This window comes from Phoxinus phoxinus, assembly GCF_949152265.1.
Source record: "Phoxinus phoxinus genome assembly, chromosome: 10".
Taxonomy (NCBI): domain Eukaryota; kingdom Metazoa; phylum Chordata; class Actinopteri; order Cypriniformes; family Leuciscidae; genus Phoxinus; species Phoxinus phoxinus.
The window spans coordinates 18,227,397-18,233,396 of record NC_136885.1 but is presented as its reverse complement, the minus strand read 5'-3'; the positions used below and the strand labels follow the sequence as shown (position 1 = coordinate 18,233,396).

The 6,000-nt window shown below is 36.8% G+C and overlaps 1 protein-coding gene across 7 annotated transcripts in view; it reads left to right on the top strand.

Annotated features, from left to right (window-relative positions):
- Positions 1–257: 257 nt before the first annotated feature.
- ddr1 (discoidin domain receptor tyrosine kinase 1) overlaps positions 258–6,000 on the top strand; it is a 34,670-nt gene continuing 28,927 nt past the window's right edge. For 6 of the 7 annotated variants that reach the window (XR_013799188.1, XR_013799189.1, XR_013799190.1 and 3 more), the window contains exon 1: positions 260–620. The gene's annotated coding sequence lies outside the window, so the exon portion shown is untranslated. Of the gene's footprint in view, positions 621–6,000 lie in introns of all 7 variants that reach the window. The other variant, XM_079624617.1, reaches the window with a different exon arrangement.

Genomic DNA, 6,000 nt, shown 5'->3' with positions numbered 1-6,000 from the left:
TGTCCTTACCAACAATATTAAATTTCCTATTCCCAAAATCTCTCCGTTCCTGTACCACTTTTTTTTTTTTAAAGTCTCTCAGAGGTACGCGTATCATTTACAGCGGCACTGCCAGGTCACGGGTTCCCTGCTTTACTCGCTCCTGATTGGACAATTGCCTCATGAAATATTTAAAGAAGCACCTGACTGAGCGCAGCCATTGGAAGCAGCTAGTGTAGTTATGTAAATGAGCACCTGGTCGTGTTTGCAAGCCCTGAGGGGAAGAGAAAGAGGTCTAAAAGCTGAGCGCTTATATTATGAGCGCGCGGAGAGAGAAGCACTGATTGAGAAATAAATAAGGACGTCCATGTCACTTGCGCTCGTCGGATTTAACAGAACATTCCTACTTACAAATATTTTCAAACGTGGGACGTACAACTTGCTTGCTTTCAGAAACTTTTTGCCAATCGCTCTTTTTATTCTGTTTATTCATTGGTACGTTTGTGGCTATAAGCACAATTAAAGTCATACGACTGTGCCAGTATAAAAACAACCTGCCAAAGTGAACTACACGGATTAAAAAGAAGAATCAGGCGATTGCCTACATTTGCAGACGATTTCGCGTTCTGTCAGACTTCTAGGTGAGTGATCAGAAAATAGCCTAACGTTACTCTGACAATTGCTTGTAGCCTAAGTGTAGTTTATTTATGGTTTGCAAGTTGTCAGATGTTACTTTTGACTTGATCGTTTTTAGTAAACGCACTGTCGATTCTCGGATTGCGATTGTCAGTGTTGTTTCGACCGCTGTGTGGAAACGCATGGCCTTTCCATTAAACTCTACGTGAGTTGTTTTAAACTGCTCAAATGTGTTAAGTCGTCGCGCGAGTAAACTTGTCTGTCTCGTGCATGGCGGCCAAGAGTCTCGGAGTGTGTACGTGAGGAGTTTGGTTGTCTGCCACTGTACCGGGAATGCGCTCGGTCTGCGGATCGAGTCGTGCTGTTTGTTTGTGAAGTTGTTATTCACACCCACTCGACGAATTTAAATGGTTCCTGTTTATGATACCTGGAACCCGGGTTTAATGCCAACATTCAAATACTGTGAAATAGCTTAAAAACTGCCGTGGGTATTTCTGGTGGTATATTTACCCACCTGTGGCCCCGGCATTACGCGTCAGTTAGCATTATTTATGGACTACCGCAATCCTGCTTTTAACTGTAATTGCAGAGCAGTCTCGAGAAAACACTCCAATTTACTAACGAGTTTGGTGTTAAACCAGTAAGATTTCGGGAAAGTTCTTATCAGACCTATGCTGATTTTTGTTTGCTCTTGGTATTTGAGCTTATTTACAGCTTGTATGGTCATAACATTAACATTAACCGGTTTAATCACAAATTGTCAGCACGTTTACTTCTTGGATGGCAAAATGAAATTTTGTCTTTTTGAAATGGACACAATCTTCCAGAGGGTCAAATATAATTTAAAAAGCTCTGTTGATGTGACTTATAATCAGCCATGTAAAAATGCTGAAATGAAATCAATAGGTTTGTCTTACACATTTGTTTATTTGATATCTCCGTGTAAATGCATCTTTGCTTAGACCTTTCAGACTCAAAGGCAGGCCTACGTTTGGTTATCAATGTTAACAGTGGGGTTACATGGGTTAAATAGCAGTGGTTTTGTTTTTAAGCTGTCTTTAACAACCACTTGAGAGTAGCGTGTTTGAAAGAGAATGTGGCATCCAGTTGCAACTGTCAGATCTAGGGACTGTCTGCATTATATTGAAAATATCCTCTCACCACAGTCCATGCGATTCAAGCTCAATAAATTCAGCCTTACACTGAGTTTGTAGTTGAAACACACCGCATGGCATTTTATAAGTATTCGGTTCGGTGAATTGGTGGCTAAATCTTATGAATTATTACAATTTCATGAATACATTTTCGTACAATCTGGTGATGCCTCAGCTAGGTTCGGGGTGGACCCTCATTCTTACTTTTCCCCAAAAAAAATCTTACATTTCCATACAAAATACCACCTTGTAAAAGAGTTTTCTCATGAGGTCAGGTTGTGAGCATCAGGAGAGCAACTTTATACTGTCTGCTATATCTGTTCTAGATTCATTGTAAACATTAGAAATACACTGCAATGTGTGTCATGCCAATAAAGCACATTCGAATTGCCTTTTGTATTTTCTGAAGAGGGAAAAGAAAATGCAGAGTAGCCTATGCGCAAAAACTATGAAGAGATGCTAATGAATGCACCAAGAAGCTGGAAATTCACCCATCCCCCTTTTCCATCTTCTATTTCTCCTCTCTTTGTTTAAAAGGGGTTTGGGGACTCGTGAATAAAGGCACAATGAAAAGTAAAATGAATTGTGCTGTGTCACCAAGGGAGGGGACCAAGTGCCAAGAGGGGTACAAAGGAATGTGTGTGTGTGTGTGTGCATGTGTGTAGGCTGACATGCTCAGCAAACATCTCTAAGGAGGTCTAAAACATTGATCTGAGCAATGAGGGTTTTATTATGAGTTTGTTTGTGGAGAAATTAAGAAATCTTTGCTGGGGCATCACACTTAGATAAAGAAAGAAAGAACTATAAATCGTTTCCATTGTGTGTTTGAGCTCACAATTAAATGTTTTTCATGCATCTTTTAAACCTTTTTGTCTTCACACTCATATTTCTGTAAACAGCAGGCTAATCTCTGACTAGCGTGTGGTGGGTAAAGATGGAGGGATTGAAGGAGAATTAAGAGAGGGAGAGACATTGGTGGCATACAGAGTGGAAATGTGCTCTCGGTTGGAACTAACATCAGACGTCTTGTTTCATCTATTAAATTATCTTTTGACACACCCTATACTTCTCTCTCTCTCTCTCTCTTTTCTCTCTTCAGTCCACATACCTTCGATGCTGTAATTCATCCTCCTGAGTAATGTCTAACTTTATATCACGTTCTGTTCGTCTCCTGTCTTCCATCACGGTCTCAATGCTGTCCCATCTTGATGTTGAAGTAGCTGTAAATCATTTATCCATTCATCCATTCATCCATCCATCTCTCCATCTATCATACACATCACTGTCTCTATATCTCCAGTCTCTTTTACAGTGCTGTGGTCGTTTGTGTCTTCATATACATTTTTCAAGGCCATAAACGTCAATATATAAACAATTTATATTTGGAAGATCTATAAATCTATTAATTTATCCAGAAATGCATTAAAAATGCAATTCATAGAAGCACTGGCTTGGATAGGCATGAATTACAATTCATTTTGACATTTGTTTTTTTGCAGACATAAAGTCAGAAATATCAGGATTATACAACTGTCCTAATCTTAATGAAGAAACTCTTAAAGGGTTAGTTTGCCCAAAAATCTAAATGATCCCATAATTTTCTCACCGTCAAGCCATCCATGGGTGTATGCCTTTCTTCTTTAAGACAAACACAATCGGAGTTAAATAAAAAAAAGTATCCTGGCTCTTCCAAGCTTTGTAATGGGAGTGAATAGAGCCTGAGTAGGCTGAATAGCTCCAAAAAAGTGCATCCATCCATCATAAAAGTAATCCATATGGCTCCAGTGGGTTAGTAAAGGCCTTCTGAAGCGAAACGATGCATTTTTTGAAAGAAAAATATCCATATTCCAATAACGGTCGGAATAAGTCTCGTTTCGGCATGATTATGGCATGAAGTCATAATGACAGAGATTTTTTTAATTTTGTCATAATTTTGACTTAATCTCATAATTACTTTTTTCTTCCCCCCTTTTTTTGTACTTTTTTGTTTCCCATTTAAAGTCAGAATTCTGATTTTACAGAGCTAGATTTTTTTCATATTAGGTGAAATGGGTTTCCATATTATTTGTTATTGTTTCTTATTATTCCTTAGAAAGAATAAACTTGATAAAATGTAAATGAATAAGTCATATTTGTGAAAAAAATTGTAAATAATATAACTTGCTTGTATGAATCCTGTATCATTCTGATTGAATCAAATATACATGATCTCCAGATTCTCCAGATGTATTTCTACACTTGTTATTTATCTCCAGTATTTCAACCTAAAGACTTAAAGGTACAGTTTCAAGGATTTTCTGCCTGTTTTATTGATTCATCATGCTCCATATTATGTGCTGTTCATCTTTTTCATGACTCACGCATAACCCCACTGTTGAAGCCTGGATCATTGAAAGAATCAGTGTTCATAGATCCTTGGCCTGTGTATCACTTTTACATAAGGGTTTTACTGCCTTCATTAATGACTTACTTGAATGGGGTAACCACAAAGTGAAACATTACAGCCGGATCTGCACACATCAGCCAGCTTTAAACCAACTTGCGGTCTCAGAACTGCATGGAGAGCAACAAACTAAAGTGTTATTCAGACTGATTCATACAGGAAGAAATTATTCATCTTCCAACACAAAGTGAACACCCTGTTTATAGTTTTAAAAGAGAGGAAATAACTCATTAGCTTGTCCTCTTGATACATCTTGCAGGTGTAAGAACCTAAGAATATTATGAAAATGTTTGAACAGGGTGTAGATTTTTGATTTACATAGAGGTTATGCATAATAACTATAGTAACAATAGGCTACATGCATTCTCGCAACTGCTGTTGTGCTCATTTATTTCTCTAGCAATTACTCATGGCTTCAAGCAAATATAGACAAGCTTTTGAAAGTTGTTTGTGAAAACAGGAACATTCAACATCAAAGCTGCAGCTTCTGTAAAAAAAAAATTCTCCTTTGCCTGAATCTCCTTTGCCAAACATTAGAGGAAAACCATCTCTCACTTCTGCTTTAGTAAAACTATAAACCGTGTTTAGTAATCCTCCAGACATCAGGCAGATATTGCACCTACAGCCTTGCTTTGACTTGAGATGTGTTTCTGCATTGGTGATATCAAATCATCAGTCCAGATACATCTCGTGCAATCTGACGCTAAGCTCCAGTAAAAGGTTTTGTGCGAGCACTCAGGTTGGTGGTGTTTTCAGTATAAATCAGTTCTGTTCACATTGCTGAGCTTTGCATTACGCCTTTCCGTTTGACCTGTTCGCTCAATTTTTTTCTTCCACTTTTGGCTTTAAAAAAAAAAATGCTATCCTTTCTTGTCTTTTCACCCGTTTTGAATTACCGTATTATTAACCCTCTATTTAAAAACTGTACTCACACTGTAAAAAAGAAAACATAGATTTTATTTATATCTAATTAAAAAAAATGAGGCAACAGATTACAAGCAATATTATTAATTAAATTTAACAAATTAGAATTGAGTAATAATTAATCAAATTAATTCCTTAAATGTTAACCATTTAAAATGAGTAAAAATGACAAAATATATGTTATTGCCAACATTGAAGACACCTGATGTTAACAAGCAGAATCACTGAAGGAGAAAACCATAAAGTCACCAGTATGGAGATCAGTGTGTGTTTTAGTTGGGCTCTTCACCCTTAAATTATTAACTTTAAGTTTTGTTTGGCTGCTGTGCATGAGTTATAACAGCAGATGAACAAATAGAATCGGTGATCTGACGGTGTTGGTTGTGTTTTAACATAATCATTATTTCACAATCATTTAACCTGAATCACTGAACAATATAGATTCCAATTTATGAGTTGGGTTTATTTTATAAATTTAGTTGTATAATATGTTTAGCCTTTTCAATGAAATTCAAATGATCAAATCAATAGAAATACAAATAAAAAATATATATACATATTTTTTTTAGGCACACACAGACATCAAGATTTAGCGTATGAATCTCAGCAATGGTGACAAACAGATCACCTCTGATCATAAGCTCATTATTTATTCATGCAGCAATGCATTATGGGAGCCATGAATGAGTTTTGATTGGTGGCACCCAGAATGCAATGCAACATGCTTTATAAATGTCACCATGGTTGAGATGCACAGGCTGATTCTTGATGTCTGTGTGTTTCTTTAATGTACAAGAGAAACTTTTTAGAAATTATTTGGATTACATTGTAAAAGTTAATAATATTATGGTGTACTACACCAGT